Source organism: Phyllostomus hastatus, unplaced genomic scaffold (assembly GCF_019186645.2).
Source record: "Phyllostomus hastatus isolate PE091 unplaced genomic scaffold, TTU_PhHast_1.1 phas_contig_1347, whole genome shotgun sequence".
Classification (NCBI taxonomy): domain Eukaryota; kingdom Metazoa; phylum Chordata; class Mammalia; order Chiroptera; family Phyllostomidae; genus Phyllostomus; species Phyllostomus hastatus.
In genome coordinates, this window is record NW_025333579.1 from 1 (window position 1) to 19,291 (window position 19,291).

General features: G+C 48.0%; 1 long non-coding RNA gene across 1 annotated transcript; it reads left to right on the plus strand.

Moving 5' to 3' along the window:
* The first annotated feature begins 4,068 nt into the window (after positions 1-4,068).
* Positions 4,069-4,901, plus strand: LOC123826980. The gene is made up of 3 exons (XR_006787157.1): positions 4,069-4,209; positions 4,362-4,524; positions 4,816-4,901. It is a non-coding gene; the product is annotated as an uncharacterized LOC123826980 (long non-coding RNA).
* The last annotated feature ends 14,390 nt before the right edge of the window (positions 4,902-19,291 follow it).

Here is a 19,291-nt window from a genome sequence, read left to right on the forward strand (position 1 = left end):
GCAGGGCTTGATTAACTGTCACTGTGTCCCCTTGATAAGTAGCATTGGTATCAGAGTCAAAAGGAAAGTGATCAGTGGCCCTCAGTGAATGGTGCATGCCCTGGACTGCATCTCTGTTAGATCTATTTGGGGGAGAGCAGGATTGTTATCTGTCAGCCAATGATGACTATAGGCCCTAGAGGTCAGGACTAGGTCATTCATTCTGTCAGTTATGATTTGGGTGACTTCACAGATATCGTGATTCCCAAAAGGGCATCATGAAGGCCTCAGTATGTGTGGCACTTATCACTGACAACTGCACACATTCTTCCATGGGTGCCACCGTGATGTCTCATGCCACTCTATGTTGGACAATAGCCTCTGCATTCCCCACATTTCTGGAGGCTGTCAGTGTCTTGGGCGACATCATGGGTGGGTCGTGCAACTTCATGAAGGAGAGCATGTAAATCTCCGGCATTGAGTTGAACTTCTTCTGTAGCTTAACAGAGTCTGGCATCTGAGTTGGTTCCAAGTCACTGAGCTCCTTCACACAGTTCCTTCTCACCCCCAGTGAGAATGGATGTTTTGCAGAGGGAGTGAGAGGGAGTCCTCCCAGTGGTCTCTAGTCAGTGTCTCTAGGTAGAGTCTGATTCATCCCACCCCTGTCAAGGGGGCCTGGATTTTTGCCAGTAAAGCAGTAAAGCCTGAGGGAGGACAGAGTCAGGGCTAGCCTTTAAAACAACGTCTTCTATCTGTAAGGCTTTTATATATGCAGGGTTGGGGTGAATTTTTGTCAGTATTAACTACATCCTCATTTCTGATGGGCAGTTGGCTTTGTGAAACCAGGTTCTCCCACCTGGCAAGTCCTCCTAAAAAGGGGGCTAAAAGATACAGAAAAGGAGTCTCAGGAGCACAAGCTCCCCTCCCAGCACCTCCCCCCATCACACCAAATTACCCTGAAACAGGGAATACACTTCTCTCTGTTCTTTGGAGGATTTGGGAAATCTTTGACTCTGAAGTTTTGGACTTGGGTCAGGGTCTTCTTGGGAGGGAGCAGGGGAAGGTCTGGGTCTAAAGGTGAGAGGGAGCTGAGGCAGACAGGAGTGCACAGATCAGGAAAGAGGGAAGCCAGAAAGAAGTGGAGTTATAAGGATCGGCTAGAGAGACAGAGGCAGTTTTTGTGGAGGGAAAAGGCTAAAGTTGTTTCAGAGAGACCTCCAGAGATGAGAGTCTGCCTGAGTCCTGCGTTTTGTGATTGGTTGCTTCTTGCCCTTCAAAGAAAGCTACCCATTATAAGTTAGCTATTTTTTTTTCTGTTTTAAGGGGTCAAGTCAGTGCACAAGTTTTGCCAGGTCTCGATAGCCCTAAAGGGACTCTCAAGATATCAAGATTGTCTTGCCTGAAGTCACTCCAGTTAGAGAGGAATTGAAACACTCAGGACCATTGTGGTGGAACGTGTGCACAGTGGGGGTCCATTGGGGGGCTGACTACATTGGGAGTTTCCTGTAGGAAAAGAGGTTCGAGCTATAAGAGGGGAGAAGGGCAATGTTCTATCTTAGACCCATCATCGAATTCTGTGCTGGGCCAGAAGAACCCTTAAAGATGGAAGAACAGAGACACTGTGACTTCAGTCAGACATTAGGTTAACCCTATTCTTTTTTAAAAAGGATTGTTTGTTTGTTTGTTTGTTTGTTTGTTTTTAGAGAGGGGAAGGGAGGGAGAAAGGGAGAGAAACATCAATGTGTGGTTGCCTCTCACGCATACCCCCGACTGGGCACCTGGCTCATAACCCAGGCATGTGCCCTGACTGGGAGTTGAACTGGTGATCCTCTGGTTTGCAGGCTGTGCTCAATCCACTGAGCCACACCAGCCAGGGCAGCTATTCTAAGAATCAAACCTATAAGTTTCAGGCTACAGTGAAACACCAGAATGCAGGAGCAGGAGTCAGCTCTCAACATGATGGTGGTCCCCAAGAGACAAAGAAGGAAGAGATTCTCTGTGGCTCAACCCTTGTCTGAAACCTCAGCAGAGTCCGGTGACACTTCAGACCCATCCCAGCCAAGGTACCATACTGTCAAGGATAAAAAAAATGTTACAGTGTCTCAAATAGGGGTTATAGATTTTATCCCACTGACGTACATCAAGGAGCAACGTGAGACCAGATGACTCTGAGGCCGAAGTAGGATTGGAGTTTCTGGAGAGGGCCAAGGAGAAGGAAAATATATGAATTACCTTATGTCAACCATAAAAACTTGAGAATTCAATATTGGATAGGCAACTATCACAAGGAGGTAAAAATGAACGTGATGTGCAAAATGTGTTCAAAGTGGTTCGATCAGAGATGATTCCTCTCTTTTTCTTTGGACTTTTCCCTGTCTTCCCAAGTGACTACAGTCCAGAGCATTTCCTCATATAAATCTTCTTGATTGAAATTCCTCCAAATCACTAGTGACTTTTTCCCCCCTAAAAGCCAAAGTGGGGAGTTGAAAAGCTATCTGCTGTAAGTAAATGTAAAGAGTGCCTTTTATTGCACTCAGTCTTGTGGCTGAAAATCCTGTACCAACTACAAACACTGCAGGGAATATTGGAGATGGCACCAAAAGTTGGAACATGACATCTGCAAGTGCCCAGCTGATGACCTGCTGGGTGATGTATACTGGCCACCACTCTAGGAAGCAGAAGCTGTTACTGCCCTCATTTTTTCTTTTTCTTTTTTTTAATTGATTATGCTATTACAGTTTTCCCATTTTCCCCCTTCACTCCCCTCCGCCCTGCACACCCTCTCCCACCCACATTCCCCCACTTTAGTTCATGTCCATGTGTCATAATTTCTTTAGCTTCTACATTTCCCATACTATTCTTGCCTTCCCCCTATTTTCTACCTACCGTCTATGCTACTTATTCTCTGTATCTTTTCCCCCTCTCTCCTCCTCCCACTCCCCTGTTGCTAACCCTCCATGTGATCTCCATTTCTGTGGTTCTGTTGCTGCCCTTATTTTACACCTGTGGAAACTGTGGCACACAGCATGGGTCCCTTGTCTATGGTCTCCGGGCTCCTCAGAAAGGGCCTCAACATCTGGTCAGACACTGCACATTGCACACTGGCTTGCAGGATGCTTTCCTGCCCCCCAGCATGAGAATGAAATAAAAAGCCTAACTGGGGAAGAGAGTGAAGGAGACAGCAAAACTTTTCAAAGCCGTGTGATGGCATAGCGGTCGCTCACAATAAAGTACTAAAAAGGGGGAAAGCCATGTAGGAAATGGTTCATGACAGTACGATCCCAGTATTATGAAACAATGACTTATTTACAAAGAAAAGAATCTGGAAGAAATCAGACACTTGCTCATTTACTCAAATATATATATTGGAGAATACACTGCTTTGGGCGGTGTTTCCTTGACATCTGGAAAATACAATGGTCAGCAAAATAAAAAAAAAAAAATGAAGCAAAAAATATATACAGCCCCTGTCTGTGGGAAGATTTAGAGCTCAGCAGTTATTTCCGCTTTCTGTATCAGTGCTTAAATATAATTTTTAACTCTTTTACACTATGTATAATTTTAGGGAGAGAAGTGAATAAAAAATTCAAGTCTTCTCAAATGGTTCTTAAGTAAGTAATTTGAAAAATCTCGTTTAATAAAAGATGTTGAAGTGAGAATGGCACATGAGTGTCATTGTGTTTACACAGCTCCTTAAAGTATGAAAACATCTAAGAATATTCATCACGAAATATTATTCATGGTCATTGGTGGGTGATGGGACTGTGGTTTAGATTATTATGTTTAATCAGCTCTAAATTTTTCTGAAGTGAGAAGTTTGAGTGCCTAACATATCTGAAGAATACCTTCATGAAGGATCAAAACAACTTGGAGAGCCCTAGCTAGTGTGGTTCAGTGGATTGAGTGCCAACCTTCAAACCAAAGGGTCACCTGCTCAATTCCCAGTCTAGGGCACTTACCTTGGTTGCAGGCCAGGTCCTCACTAGGAGACACAGAGGCAACCACACATTGATGTTTCTCTCCCTCTCTTCCTCCCTCCCTTCCCCTCTCTAAAAATAAGTAAATAAAAGCTCAAAAACAAACAACTTGGAGAAAAGCCAATGAAGCCCATTCAGAGGGGAGAAATACAAATTACCGGACCCGGCCCTATATTTTTAGTAGCCATTGCCACCAAAGGGAGCAACTAAGCCCTAGGATGGGACTGGCCATTTTGTCCACAGGACTTGTCTGGTGAGTTCCGATTAAATTTTTTTTAGGGAGGTTGGGCGGAGGAGAGGTTAGCAGATCACTGCATGGTACAACATTGCCCCCTGCTGACCAAAGAAACCGAATGCCCCGCGGATTGCAGAACAAAAGCATCTTTTTTACCACTTTCCCTGCAGAGCCCTGGCTGACACTAGTGGAACTGGAAGTTACAAACCGGCTCAACTCAGATGGGGCCGATTTCATAGTCCCGCCCTCGGAATTAGACACTAACAGGAAGTCCCGGCCCCCAAAAAGGGAAGCTCCAGAAGACAGGACTGCGCGCTGATTGGCCACTTCTTGGTAAGTGCACAGGTCTCAGTGAGTTCACTGCCGGTCTCCCAGGTAGCATATACTACAGGTTTTCTTGCAGACCACCTCAGAACCTAAAGCCGAAGGGCTGGGCCAATGATGTGCTCCTGTGACCCAACTGCCCCAGCCGCCCCACCACCACACCTGTGGGACTTTTACCAATACTCTCGCCATCCTCTTTCCCCCACTCCTACCCGCCCCCCACCCCCCATCTCTGCAAGAGCTCATACAATGTCACACACCCCATCCTCCTCTCAGCCCTCATTCCTCCGAACCCTACAGGTAACCTCAAGGTCCAGGAGCCTGGCCCTGTCAACCCAGAGACTCTGGATCTTCAAGGAGGTTCTTCTCCCCACAGTATGTCCCCCCCTACCCATAGCTATGCCCTGGGCATCAGGAAACCCAGCGCCCCTCCATGATGATCCTTTCTAGCATTTCTTCTCTGATCACCTGTGAATGAACACCCTGCCCTGGTCTACCAGATCACTTCCTCTGATGCCTCTGCTTAGAGAGCCAGAACCTTTAGGGACCTCCAGTGAGGATCCCACAGTCTTCTTCAGCATCCACCAGGCCCCTCCTTATCCAGCCTACCCAGGAATATAAACACCACTTCTAACATCTCTCTGGCTACTTCCTCCCCTCTCATCCTGACCCCCCCCACCTCCCCCACCTCTATATATACTCTCCTGCTGTGGTCCAGTAAGGGACACAAGCCTGCCTGTATGTGAAAACACAGAAGCACTGAGGTAGGGCTACCCTCTGCTTCACAAGTCCAACGGACCTGTTTTTACCCTGACATTCTCTACTGACCCTGGGCATACCTGCTCCTGACTGCAGCCAGCCCTCACCTGTGCTCAGGATCCCATGGCCACCACCCACTCAGGCACTTTGCTCCTGTGCTCATCATTCCTCCTCTCTCCTGACCCCTCACTGAAGAGGGATGCAGAGGTAACCAGAAGGGTTACATTGTCACATAACTCTTTGTTCTTTGAAATGGATAAAGACATACAGGGATAGAAAATGGACTTGGTAGATGTGCCAGAGGTACCAGAGCTGTTATCTATGAAGAGCATAAAACATTCATGGTAGGATCAGAAAATCTGGATATTAATGTTGGTAGCCTTGAGTAGACCAGTTGCAGGTGTGACAGGGGCAAAAGCCTTATTGGCCCTGGCTGGTGTGGCTCAGTGGATTGCTGGCCTGTGAACTAAGGGGGTCACGGGTTCGATGCCTATTCAGGACTTATGCCTGGGTTGCTGGCCACATCCCCAGCTGGGGGGTGCACGAGAGGCAACCGCACATTGATGTTTCTCTCCCTCTCTTTCTCCCGTCCCCCCTCTCTAAATATAAATAAATAAAATCTTTTTTTTAAAAAAAAGCCTTGTTGAAGGGGACTGAGGAGCAAGACTCTATGTGCAAGGGGTTGGGTGTCCCCCATTTGGTGTGGGACAGTCCCGTGTTGCAAAGAGCAGGAGATATTTCAGGAGAGGACTGCTAAGTGCAGGAGCACAGTCCCTGAGCAGGTGGAAGGAGAGGGATGCTGAGCACAGGTGAGGGCTGGCTGCAGACACCAGGGGGCACGCCCAGGGCCAGCAGGGAATGTCAGAGGAGAAACAGGTCCATTGGGTTTGGGAAGCCCGGGGGAGCCCCTACCTCAGTGCTTCTGTGTTCCGCATATGTTCCTAGGAAAGCTCATTGGATTGCCAGAGGGTAGCTCATGAGGAAGGCAATGGTGTTGGTAGGAGGAAGGTGAAAGTGAGAATCAATGCTCTTCTAGTTAGGGATTTAAGGAAATTAAAGAAAGCTTAAATTGTCACCCATGTTCCAGTGATCTGATATAGGCAGAGATAGGCCTCTTACTGGTGAACAGCACGAGAGTATGGAAAGGGTAGAAAGGAATAAGAGCAGTATGTTAGAGGGGCAGTTCATAGCCCTGGTGGATTGAGGAAGGCTATGGGGTCCACACCAGAGGCCCCATGAGCTTCAAGGTTGTCTAAGGGGAGGCATTAGAGGGAGGGTGCTGAAGAGTGGGCTGTGGTTTTGAGGTGATAGAGGAAAATACTACGAACTTAGATCAGAGAGAACATAGATCAGGGTGGAGCCCATGTGCCCCTGGTGCCCAGGCAAGAACTTGGGCATGGTGGTGCAGGGTCCAGAGGAAGAGAGGCATATCCTTGAGGAGGTGGAGGCTCCCTGTTGACCAGCTGAGGCTTGTGGGCCCAGAGGTCGCCTGAATGGTTCCAAAGAGTGAGGATCACCTGAGAATGCCTCACTGGAAGAGCTTATTCAGGTTTGGGGGTGGGGTGCGGTGGGGATGGAGTTGGGAGGAGGATGAAGAGGAGATAAATACAGTGCCTTGGGCGGGTCAACTGGGGAAATCCAACAACAATGTATATCACTGGCCCCCCTCCGACATAATAGTTTGCAGCCCAATCTGGGACTAACACTGCAGTGATACTGGGAGGGAGATTGGCAGAGAAGGCACAGGACTCCAATGCACATGTCTAGAACCCAACAATACTAGGGAGGGCAGCACGGGAGAAGTGGCCTTGCTGGGGCCTCTTGGGCAGGTTATTTTTCTATTCACCAACTATATAATACTTATACTCTTTAAAACTGTATATACTATTAAAAAGAAATGAATGAAAATCATTCAAGTCCTTCCAAATGATTTTTACAACAGCTACTTCACACTAAAAACCTGAGGTTCTAATAAAAGAAGTTGAAGTCACACTGCAAGATGAATCTCTTTGTGTGTGCAGTGCACCTTTACGGGCCTGGAAGACCAACCAGGAAATGTATCACACACTAATAATGGTCATGGGAGGGTGACCAAAGGGTGGTTTACATCACCTTTTTTAAAATCAGTCCTCCAAACTGTCTACACTGAGGTTTGAGTGACTGGGTAACTGAAAAGTATGCTGATAAAAGACAATGGGAAGACAGTTCACAGAATCAGAAATAGAAGATACCAATGATCCAAGGCACCCAGTTTTCAGTCGGGACTTCAAAGAATGGAGCAGTTCAGCCACTGGAAGGAAGGGGCCCGCCAGCTCAGCGGCCGAGACCATTGACCAAATATCCGGGAAATGGTCTGGGAAATGGCTCCAAGCACTTTTTCCAACCACAGGGGGCGGGGGCGGGGTGGGGGGGGGGAGAGAAGCGCTCTTGGCTCCACAGTGCCACCTGCCGACCACAGAAACTCGGCGCCGTCATTCTTGGCAGGCAGTGCCCGTTTTTCCCGTTTTTAAAGGTAAAACAAGCACAAAAACACAAGAGAAGAGTTCCCCTGACCCCACACCCGATGACAGCCAGCGTTGGTCAGAAGAGGCAGAGAGGAGCCCAAGGAACCCCGGACCCACAACCCTAGCACCACCTCTTCCTTAGTCCCGCCCTCGGAGCCATAGCAACCTTAGCAGAAGTCCCGGGTCTCAGAGCCCGCCCCAGAAGACTGCAGCTGCCCCGCCAGTGGTTAGCTCTAGGACTAAGGAAGGAAGAAAAGTGAGGGCACAGCCAGTGTCCGAGCCTGTTTGACTCAGCAGTCCCCTCAGGGACCCTTTTCCAAACTGTCAGCTGCCGGGCACCACCAGGGCTACAGGGTTTCTGTCCCTCAGGTGATAGTTTGTAGCCACAACTGGGACTAAACCTGCGGAGACACTCCCACGGAGATGGTAGGGAGACTGCGACCCAGAGTCCCAAGGCTCCAGTGCGCATGCCCAAAACCCGCCAATCCCAGGGAGGACAGCACCAGCTTCGGGGAAGCAACCTTCCTCCTAGCCTGGACTTCCGGCTCCTGTTGTAGGTTCCCTAGGGTAGCTCTTGGGAAGAGGCGAAGATGCCTTACTGGAGCCTTTTGGACAGGTTCTGTCCCATTTGCCGATAGGAATCATCACCCCACTTGACTCCAGCAGCCACTGGGGTCTCAGACTCTGCATGCAGCCTCAGAGGAAAAGACACAACTTCCATTCAGTGTGTAGTCTTCTGTTTCTCTGGGCAGTAGAGGGCAGTGGTGCATTGTGCAAGCACCAGACAAGCTCTACCCCCGCCCTTCGCCCTTCGTGCTGGGGGAGGGGGGGGGGACCGATTCTTTTCCCCACTAGTGCTTATGCTGTGGCCTGTGCAGCCCCAGCAGCTACTTTGGCTCTTGTTTTTTCAGCAGGTTCCCGGTGAAAACTTGGATTGCACACACAGAATCGCTTTGCTTTTTGAAATAGCTTTTTCTTCTAGGTTGCCACCTAGGTTGCTTAGCAACATGTATTTCGGCTTCTCTAAATTGGGTCCACAGTGCCTTTCCCCCACTCATTTGGTGTTTGTTGGTCCATTATGTCTATGTACTTCAGTTATGGCAGTCATTCAGGCCTCATTATAGAACATGGAGGGGCAGATAAAGTAATTCAAACCACAGTTCCATCACCCCATATTATTTTTTGATTAGTGTTTTAGACATTTTTCATCAAAAAGTTCCATTTTAAATATACTAAGGATCATTTCTTCATCATTACTTCAAGATCCTCTTTTACAAATCAGTTAAACATTTAAGATTTTATTAATTAATGAATGTATTTATTGTAGAGGGGAAAAGAACAGAAAGAGACAGAGACAAACATAGATTAGTTGCTTCTCACACAGGCCCCAACTGAGGACCAGCCCACAACCCAGGCATGTGCCCTGACTGGCATCAAACCTGTGATTTGTGCTTTGCAGAGCATGGCAGCCAACTAATTGAGCCACACCAGTCAGGGCTAAATTACACATATTTAAATTTGTTTTAATACTTTTACTTTTCTAAAAGATTTATTTTCAGAGAGAGGAAAAGGGAGAAAGACAGGGAAAGAAACATCAATATGTGGTTGGACTCGCGTGCCATCCACCTCCAACCTGGCCTGCAACCCAGGCATGAGCCCTGACTGGGAATCAATCCAGTGACTCTTTGGTTCACAGGCTGATGCTCAGTCCACTGAGCCACACCAGCCAGGGGTTTTGTTTGCTTGTTTGTTTGTTTGTTTAATTAAGAACATATTTATCCAGGTTTTAATACTTTTAGTTCTCTAACTGAAAAAATTATGCAGATATATTGAAATGTTTGAAAGATTCTGTGAATCTTATGTTGAAGATGCACTGACATATGATCCAAAGATAGCAGCATAGTTGTCCTTTATGACAGCAGTAGCTATAGTGAGTGCATGTCTGTTGGACTCTTTCCCTCGGCACCTGCAGGAGTACCTAGCACATAGTGGGTGCTTAGTAAATATTGTGAAATGCTTGCAAATTTTTATCATAGACTAATTTTTAATTTTTAATTAGTCCATGTAGAAGATATCCAGGCATGAGATGTGAAAAGTAGAGACATTTATTGAAGAAGATACAAGATACAAGAAATATTGTACCTAAGACACTGATGCCTCAGTCCTCTTCAAAGTAGGCACCTTGAAACCTTATGCAGTTCTCCCAGTCACCATCAACTCCTCCATCCTATTTTCCTGAATCTCATCGAAGGTCTGAAATCTATTTCCTTTCAAAGGTGATTTTAGTTTTAGGAAAAGCCAGAGGTAGCAGGGCACCAAATCTGAGCTGTAGGGGTGCTGAGCCATCTGTGTGATTCAGTGTTTCAAAAACAACAACAACAACAACAACAACAACAACAACAACCAAAAAACCCACAGGATACCTGATGCATGATGAGGCACATTATCTTGATGAAGCTGGCAATCACCAGTTGCCCGTAACTGTGGCTTTCTGAATCATCCAAATAGTTTCCGCACAGGAATGTTGAGGCTTAACCCAAAATTTGATGTAGATTACTTGCTCTGTTGGATCAGTCATTTGGATGTGACGGCCACACACTACACATGCCTACTCAAGAGGAGTCCACTGCCCCACTAACTAGTACAGGGTGAAGTCTTCATTGTGCGTATGCTGCTCTTATATGCATGACCCTCATTGCATGACCCAAATTAATCATGCAAGGAAGCAGGGCATGGTTCCTGCTTTTAACCACTGCACTAAATCGTCATAGGATGCATTGCAGAATCAAGGTTCTATTAAGTGAATATGCTGCAGGGCAGGGTCTTACTGGAAAGACTCCCTAAGTGGATTTAATGTTCAGTTTTGGGCGATGGTAGGACAGGACAGGGAGGAGCTAGGAAAATGCCTCCACAAGTGGAGCAGGGAAACAGAGACAGGTAGCTGACAAACTGACCAAATAGTTTATAGCCAGGTGCAGAAGGTCACCAGGGCCAAGGACCCAGTGGGTCCAAAGCTGGGAAATCAAGGACCTTGCTCCCACAGTAACCTCTCCTTCCTGGAGATAACAGTTAGGCCTGGGTTCTATTTCAGCTCCAGGCCCAGCAAAGCAACCAAATCAGCTGGCAATGCCAGAACCCACTGCAATAACTAAACACCTCCCACCCAGTCCTGTCACTGACCAATCAGTGGAGGGGGTCTCCACTGACCTCCACCCTATAAGGGCACAGCTGGAAACCTGGTGCAGACTCTACTGAGTCCTCCCCTAAGATTCCTGCCTGGAGAAAGAGTAACAGCCTGAAGACATAGGATCCAATGGGTGGGCTCTCCCTGTGGGGAGCAGCCTGAGCCACTCCCCTTCCTTTCTACACCCCCAAACCTCCACCCCTCATCTTTCTGCACAGGTCTGGGTCCCCTAAACTCCAAGGCAATGGGCAGCAGGCAGCTTGTCCCAGGCTAATCCCCTGAACCTGTTCTCAAATCCCCCTTCTGCCTGACTTGCCACTGAGCAAAGGCAGCCCAGCCTAGGCTCTCCTGATGCTACTACTAAGCTAAGCCCTTCCTTGTTTCCCTATCTGCGGCTGTATTAAAATGTATCCACATAGTCATCTGGGTTTGCATTGTGGATCTTTCTTGCATGGAGTCAAGAACTCACACACTAGAACCCCCTGTTAGGCAGTCCCACTGAGGGCCCGGTCCCTGTCCCACAAAAATGGGTTTGTACTTTGAAACACTCTATATTATCTGCCCCTCCATGTTCTATAATGAGGCCTGAATGACTGCCATAACTGAAGTACATAGACATAATGGACCAACAAACACCAAATGAGTGGGGGAAAGGCACTGTGGACCCAATTTAGAGAAGCCGAAATACATGTTGCTAAGCAACCTAGGTGGCAACCTAGAAGAAAAAGCTATTTCAAAAAGCAAAGCGATTCTGTGTGTGCAATCCAAGTTTTCACCGGGAACCTGCTGAAAAAACAAGAGCCAAAGTAGCTGCTGGGGCTGCACAGGCCACAGCATAAGCACTAGTGGGGAAAAGAATCGGTCCCCCCCCCCTCCCCCAGCACGAAGGGCGAAGGGCGGGGTAGAGCTTGTCTGGTGCTTGCACAATGCACCACTGCCCTCTACTGCCCAGAGAAACAGAAGACTACACACTGAATGGAAGTTGTGTCTTTTCCTCTGAGGCTGCATGCAGAGTCTGAGACCCCAGTGGCTGCTGGAGTCAAGTGGGGTGATGATTCCTATCGGCAAATGGGACAGAACCTGTCCAAAAGGCTCCAGTAAGGCATCTTCGCCTCTTCCCAAGAGCTACCTAGGGAACCTACAACAGGAGCCGGAAGTCCAGGCTAGGAGGAAGGTTGCTTCCCCGAAGCTGGTGCTGTCCTCCCTGGGATTGGCGGGTTTTGGGCATGCGCACTGGAGCCTTGGGACTCTGGGTCGCAGTCTCCCTACCATCTCCGTGGGAGTGTCTCCGCAGGTTTAGTCCCAGTTGTGGCTACAAACTATCACCTGAGGGACAGAAACCCTGTAGCCCTGGTGGTGCCCGGCAGCTGACAGTTTGGAAAAGGGTCCCTGAGGGGACTGCTGAGTCAAACAGGCTCGGACACTGGCTGTGCCCTCACTTTTCTTCCTTCCTTAGTCCTAGAGCTAACCACTGGCGGGGCAGCTGCAGTCTTCTGGGGCGGGCTCTGAGACCCGGGACTTCTGCTAAGGTTGCTATGGCTCCGAGGGCGGGACTAAGGAAGAGGTGGTGCTAGGGTTGTGGGTCCGGGGTTCCTTGGGCTCCTCTCTGCCTCTTCTGACCAACGCTGGCTGTCATCGGGTGTGGGGTCAGGGGAACTCTTCTCTTGTGTTTTTGTGCTTGTTTTACCTTTAAAAACGGGAAAAACGGGCACTGCCTGCCAAGAATGACGGCGCCGAGTTTCTGTGGTCGGCAGGTGGCACTGTGGAGCCAAGAGCGCTTCTCTGCCCCCCCCCCCCCCCCCCCCCCCCCCCTGTGGTTGGAAAAAGTGCTTGGAGCCATTTCCCAGACCATTTCCCGGATATTTGGTCAATGGTCTCGGCCGCTGAGCTGGCGGGCCCCTTCCTTCCAGTGGCTGAACTGCTCCATTCTTTGAAGTCCCGACTGAAAACTGGGTGCCTTGGATCATTGGTATCTTCTATTTCTGATTCTGTGAACTGTCTTCCCATTGTCTTTTATCAGCATACTTTTTCAGTTACCCAGTCACTCAAACCTCAGTGTAGACAGTTTGGAGGACTGATTTTTAAAAAAAGGTGATGTAAACCACCCTTTGGTCACCCTCCCATGACCATTATTAGTGTGTGATACATTTCCTGGTTGGTCTTCCAGGCCCGTAAAGGTGCACTGCACACACAAAGAGATTCATCTTGCAGTGTGACTTCAACTTCTTTTATTAGAACCTCAGGTTTTTTAGTGTGAAGTAGCTGTTGTAAAAATCATTTGGAAGGACTTGAATGATTTTCATTCATTTCTTTTTAATAGTATATACAGTTTTAAAGAGTATAAGTATTATATAGTTGGTGAATAGAAAAATAACCTGCCCAAGAGGCCCCAGCAAGGCCACTTCTCCCGTGCTGCCCTCCCTAGTATTGTTGGGTTCTAGACATGTGCATTGGAGTCCTGTGCCTTCTCTGCCAATCTCCCTCCCAGTATCACTGCAGTGTTAGTCCCAGATTGGGCTGCAAACTATTATGTCGGAGGGGGCCAGTGATATACATTGTTGTTGGATTTCCCCAGTTGACCCGCCCAAGGCACTGTATTTATCTCCTCTTCATCCTCCTCCCAACTCCATCCCCACCGCACCCCACCCCCAAACCTGAATAAGCTCTTCCAGTGAGGCATTCTCAGGTGATCCTCACTCTTTGGAACCATTCAGGCGACCTCTGGGCCCACAAGCCTCAGCTGGTCAACAGGGAGCCTCCACCTCCTCAAGGATATGCCTCTCTTCCTCTGGACCCTGCACCACCATGCCCAAGTTCTTGCCTGGGCACCAGGGGCACATGGGCTCCACCCTGATCTATGTTCTCTCTGATCTAAGTTCGTAGTATTTTCCTCTATCACCTCAAAACCACAGCCCACTCTTCAGCACCCTCCCTCTAATGCCTCCCCTTAGACAACCTTGAAGCTCATGGGGCCTCTGGTGTGGACCCCATAGCCTTCCTCAATCCACCAGGGCTATGAACTGCCCCTCTAACATACTGCTCTTATTCCTTTCTACCCTTTCCATACTCTCGTGCTGTTCACCAGTAAGAGGCCTATCTCTGCCTATATCAGATCACTGGAACATGGGTGACAATTTAAGCTTTCTTTAATTTCCTTAAATCCCTAACTAGAAGAGCATTGATTCTCACTTTCACCTTCCTCCTACCAACACCATTGCCTTCCTCATGAGCTACCCTCTGGCAATCCAATGAGCTTTCCTAGGAACATATGCGGAACACAGAAGCACTGAGGTAGGGGCTCCCCCGGGCTTCCCAAACCCAATGGACCTGTTTCTCCTCTGACATTCCCTGCTGGCCCTGGGCGTGCCCCCTGGTGTCTGCAGCCAGCCCTCACCTGTGCTCAGCATCCCTCTCCTTCCACCTGCTCAGGGACTGTGCTCCTGCACTTAGCAGTCCTCTCCTGAAATATCTCCTGCTCTTTGCAACACGGGACTGTCCCACACCAAATGGGGGACACCCAACCCCCTTGCACATAGAGTCTTGCTCCTCAGTCCCCTTCAACAAGGCTTTTTTTAAAAAAGATTTTATTTATTTATATTTAGAGAGGGGGACGGGAGAAAGAGAGGGAGAGAAACATCAATGTGCGGTTGCCTCTCGTGCACCCCCAGCTGGGGATGTGGCCAGCAACCCAGGCATAAGTCCTGAATAGGCATCGAACCCGTGACCCCTTAGTTCACAGGCCAGCAATCCACTGAGCCACACCAGCCAGGGCCAATAAGGCTTTTGCCCCTGTCACACCTGCAACTGGTCTACTCAAGGCTACCAACATTAATATCCAGATTTTCTGATCCTACCATGAATGTTTTATGCTCTTCATAGATAACAGCTCTGGTACCTCTGGCACATCTACCAAGTCCATTTTCTATCCCTGTATGTCTTTATCCATTTCAAAGAACAAAGAGTTATGTGACAATGTAACCCTTCTGGTTACCTCTGCATCCCTCTTCAGTGAGGGGTCAGGAGAGAGGAGGAATGATGAGCACAGGAGCAAAGTGCCTGAGTGGGTGGTGGCCATGGGATCCTGAGCACAGGTGAGGGCTGGCTGCAGTCAGGAGCAGGTATGCCCAGGGTCAGTAGAGAATGTCAGGGTAAAAACAGGTCCGTTGGACTTGTGAAGCAGAGGGTAGCCCTACCTCAGTGCTTCTGTGTTTTCACATACAGGCAGGCTTGTGTCCCTTACTGGACCACAGCAGGAGAGTATATATAGAGGTGGGGGAGGTGGGGGGGGTCAGGATGAGAGGGGAGGAAGTAGCCAGAGAGATGTTAGAAGTGGTGTTTATATTCCTGGGTAGGCTGGATAAGGAGGGGCCTGGTGGATGCTGAAGAAGACTGTGGGATCCTCACTGGAGGTCCCTAAAGGTTCTGGCTCTCTAAGCAGAGGCATCAGAGGAAGTGATCTGGTAGACCAGGGCAGGGTGTTCATTCACAGGTGATCAGAGAAGAAATGCTAGAAAGGATCATCATGGAGGGGCGCTGGGTTTCCTGATGCCCAGGGCATAGCTATGGGTAGGGGGACATACTGTGGGGAGAAGAACCTCCTTGAAGATCCAGAGTCTCTGGGTTGACAGGGCCAGGCTCCTGGACCTTGAGGTTACCTGTAGGGTTCGGAGGAATGAGGGCTGAGAGGAGGATGGGGTGTGTGACATTGTATGAGCTCTTGCAGAGATGGGGGGTGGGGGGCGGGTAGGAGTGGGGGAAAGAGGATGGCGAGAGTATTGGTAAAAGTCCCACAGGTGTGGTGGTGGGGCGGCTGGGGGCAGTTGGGTCACAGGAGCACATCATTGGCCCAGCCCTTCGGCTTTAGGTTCTGAGGTGGTCTGCAAGAAAACCTGTAGTATATGCTACCTGGGAGACCGGCAGTGAACTCACTGAGACCTGTGCACTTACCAAGAAGTGGCCAATCAGCGCGCAGTCCTGTCTTCTGGAGCTTCCCCTTTTTGGGGGGCCGGGACTTCCTGTTAGTGTCTAATTCCGAGGGCGGGACTATGAAATCGGCCCCCATCTGAGTTGAGCCGGTTTGTAACTTCCAGTTCCACTAGTGTCAGCCAGGGCTCTGCAGGGAAAGTGGTAAAAAAGATGCTTTTGTTCTGCAATCCGCGGGGCATTCGGTTTCTTTGGTCAGCAGGGGGCAATGTTGTACCATGCAGTGATCTGCTAACCTCTCCTCCGCCCAACCTCCCTAAAAAAAATTTAATCGGAACTCACCAGACAAGTCCTGTGGACAAAATGGCCAGTCCCATCCTAGGGCTTAGTTGCTCCCTTTGGTGGCAATGGCTACTAAAAATATAGGGCCGGGTCCGGTAATTTGTATTTCTCCCCTCTGAATGGGCTTCATTGGCTTTTCTCCAAGTTGTTTGTTTTTGAGCTTTTATTTACTTATTTTTTAGAGAGGGGAAGGGAGGGAGGAAGAGAGGGAGAGAAACATCAATGTGTGGTTGCCTCTGTGTCTCCTAGTGAGGACCTGGCCTGCAACCAAGGTAAGTGCCCTAGACTGGGAATTGAGCAGGTGACCCTTTGGTTTGAAGGTTGGCACTCAATCCACTGAACCACACTAGCTAGGGCTCTCCAAGTTGTTTTGATCCTTCATGAAGGTATTCTTCAGATATGTTAGGCACTCAAACTTCTCACTTCAGAAAAATTTAGAGCTGATTAAACATAATAATCTAAACCACAGTCCCATCACCCACCAATGACCATGAATAATATTTCGTGATGAATATTCTTAGATGTTTTCATACTTTAAGGAGCTGTGTAAACACAATGACACTCATGTGCCATTCTCACTTCAACATCTTTTATTAAACGAGATTTTTCAAATTACTTACTTAAGAACCATTTGAGAAGACTTGAATTTTTTATTCACTTCTCTCCCTAAAATTATACATAGTGTAAAAGAGTTAAAAAATTATATTTAAGCACTGATACAGAAAGCGGAAATAACTGCTGAGCTCTAAATCTTCCCACAGACAGGGGCTGTATATATTTTTTGCTTCATTTTTTTTTATTTTGCTGACCATTGTATTTTCCAGATGTCAAGGAAACACCGCCCAAAGCAGTGTATTCTCCAATATATATATTTGAGTAAATGAGCAAGTGTCTGATTTCTTCCAGATTCTTTTCTTTGTAAATAAGTCATTGTTTCATAATACTGGGATCGTACTGTCATGAACCATTTCCTACATGGCTTTCCCCCTTTTAGTACTTTATTGTGAGCGACCGCTATGCCATCACACGGCTTTGAAAAGTTTTGCTGTCTCCTTCACTCTCTTCCCCAGTTAGGCTTTTATTTCATTCTCATGCTGGGGGCAGGAAAGCATCCTGCAAGCCAGTGTGCAATGTGCAGTGTCTGACCAGATGTTGAGGCCCTTTCTGAGGAGCCCGGAGACCATAGACAAGGGACCCATGCTGTGTGCCACAGTTTCCACAGGTGTAAAATAAGGGCAGCAACAGAACCACAGAAATGGAGATCACATGGAGGGTTAGCAACAGGGGAGTGGGAGGAGGAGAGAGGGGGAAAAGATACAGAGAATAAGTAGCATAGACGGTAGGTAGAAAATAGGGGGAAGGCAAGAATAGTATGGGAAATGTAGAAGCTAAAGAAATTATGACACATGGACATGAACTAAAGTGGGGGAATGTGGGTGGGAGAGGGTGTGCAGGGCGGAGGGGAGTGAAGGGGGAAAATGGGAAAACTGTAATAGCATAATCAATTAAAAAAAAGAAAAAGAAAAAATGAGGGCAGTAACAGCTTCTGCTTCCTAGAGTGGTGGCCAGTATACATCACCCAGCAGGTCATCAGCTGGGCACTTGCAGATGTCATGTTCCAACTTTTGGTGCCATCTCCAATATTCCCTGCAGTGTTTGTAGTTGGTACAGGATTTTCAGCCACAAGACTGAGTGCAATAAAAGGCACTCTTTACATTTACTTACAGCAGATAGCTTTTCAACTCCCCACTTTGGCTTTTAGGGGGAAAAGTCACTAGTGATTTGGAGGAATTTCAATCAAGAAGATTTATATGAGGAAATGCTCTGGACTGTAGTCACTTGGGAAGACAGGGAAAAGTCCAAAGAAAAAGAGAGGAATCATCTCTGATCGAACCACTTTGAACACATTTTGCACATCACGTTCATTTTTACCTCCTTGTGATAGTTGCCTATCCAATATTGAATTCTCAAGTTTTTATGGTTGACATAAGGTAATTCATATATTTTCCTTCTCCTTGGCCCTCTCCAGAAACTCCAATCCTACTTCGGCCTCAGAGTCATCTGGTCTCACGTTGCTCCTTGATGTACGTCAGTGGGATAAAATCTATAACCCCTATTTGAGACACTGTAACATTTTTTTTATCCTTGACAGTATGGTACCTTGGCTGGGATGGGTCTGAAGTGTCACCGGACTCTGCTGAGGTTTCAGACAAGGGTTGAGCCACAGAGAATCTCTTCCTTCTTTGTCTCTTGGGGACCACCATCATGTTGAGAGCTGACTCCTGCTCCTGCATTCTGGTGTTTCACTGTAGCCTGAAACTTATAGGTTTGATTCTTAGAATAGCTGCCCTGGCTGGTGTGGCTCAGTGGATTGAGCACAGCCTGCAAACCAGAGGATCACCAGTTCAACTCCCAGTCAGGGCACATGCCTGGGTTATGAGCCAGGTGCCCAGTCGGGGGTATGCGTGAGAGGCAACCACACATTGATGTTTCTCTCCCTTTCTCCCTCCCTTCCCCTCTCTAAAAACAAACAAACAAACAAACAAACAAACAATCCTTTTTAAAAAAGAATAGGGTTAACCTAATGTCTGACTGAAGTCACAGTGTCTCTGTTCTTCCATCTTTAAGGGTTCTTCTGGCCCAGCACAGAATTCGATGATGGGTCTAAGATAGAACATTGCCCTTCTCCCCTCTTATAGCTCGAACCTCTTTTCCTACAGGAAACTCCCAATGTAGTCAGCCCCCCCCCCAATGGACCCCCCCACTGTGCACACGTTCCACCACAATGGTCCTGAGTGTTTCAATTCCTCTCTAACTGGAGTGACTTCAGGCAAGACAATCTTGATATCTTGAGAGTCCCTTTAGGGCTATCGAGACCTGGCAAAACTTGTGCACTGACTTGACCCCTTAAAACAGAAAAAAAAATAGCTAACTTATAATGGGTAGCTTTCTTTGAAGGGCAAGAAGCAACCAATCACAAAACGCAGGACTCAGGCAGACTCTCATCTCTGGAGGTCTCTCTGAAACAACTTTAGCCTTTTCCCTCCACAAAAACTGCCTCTGT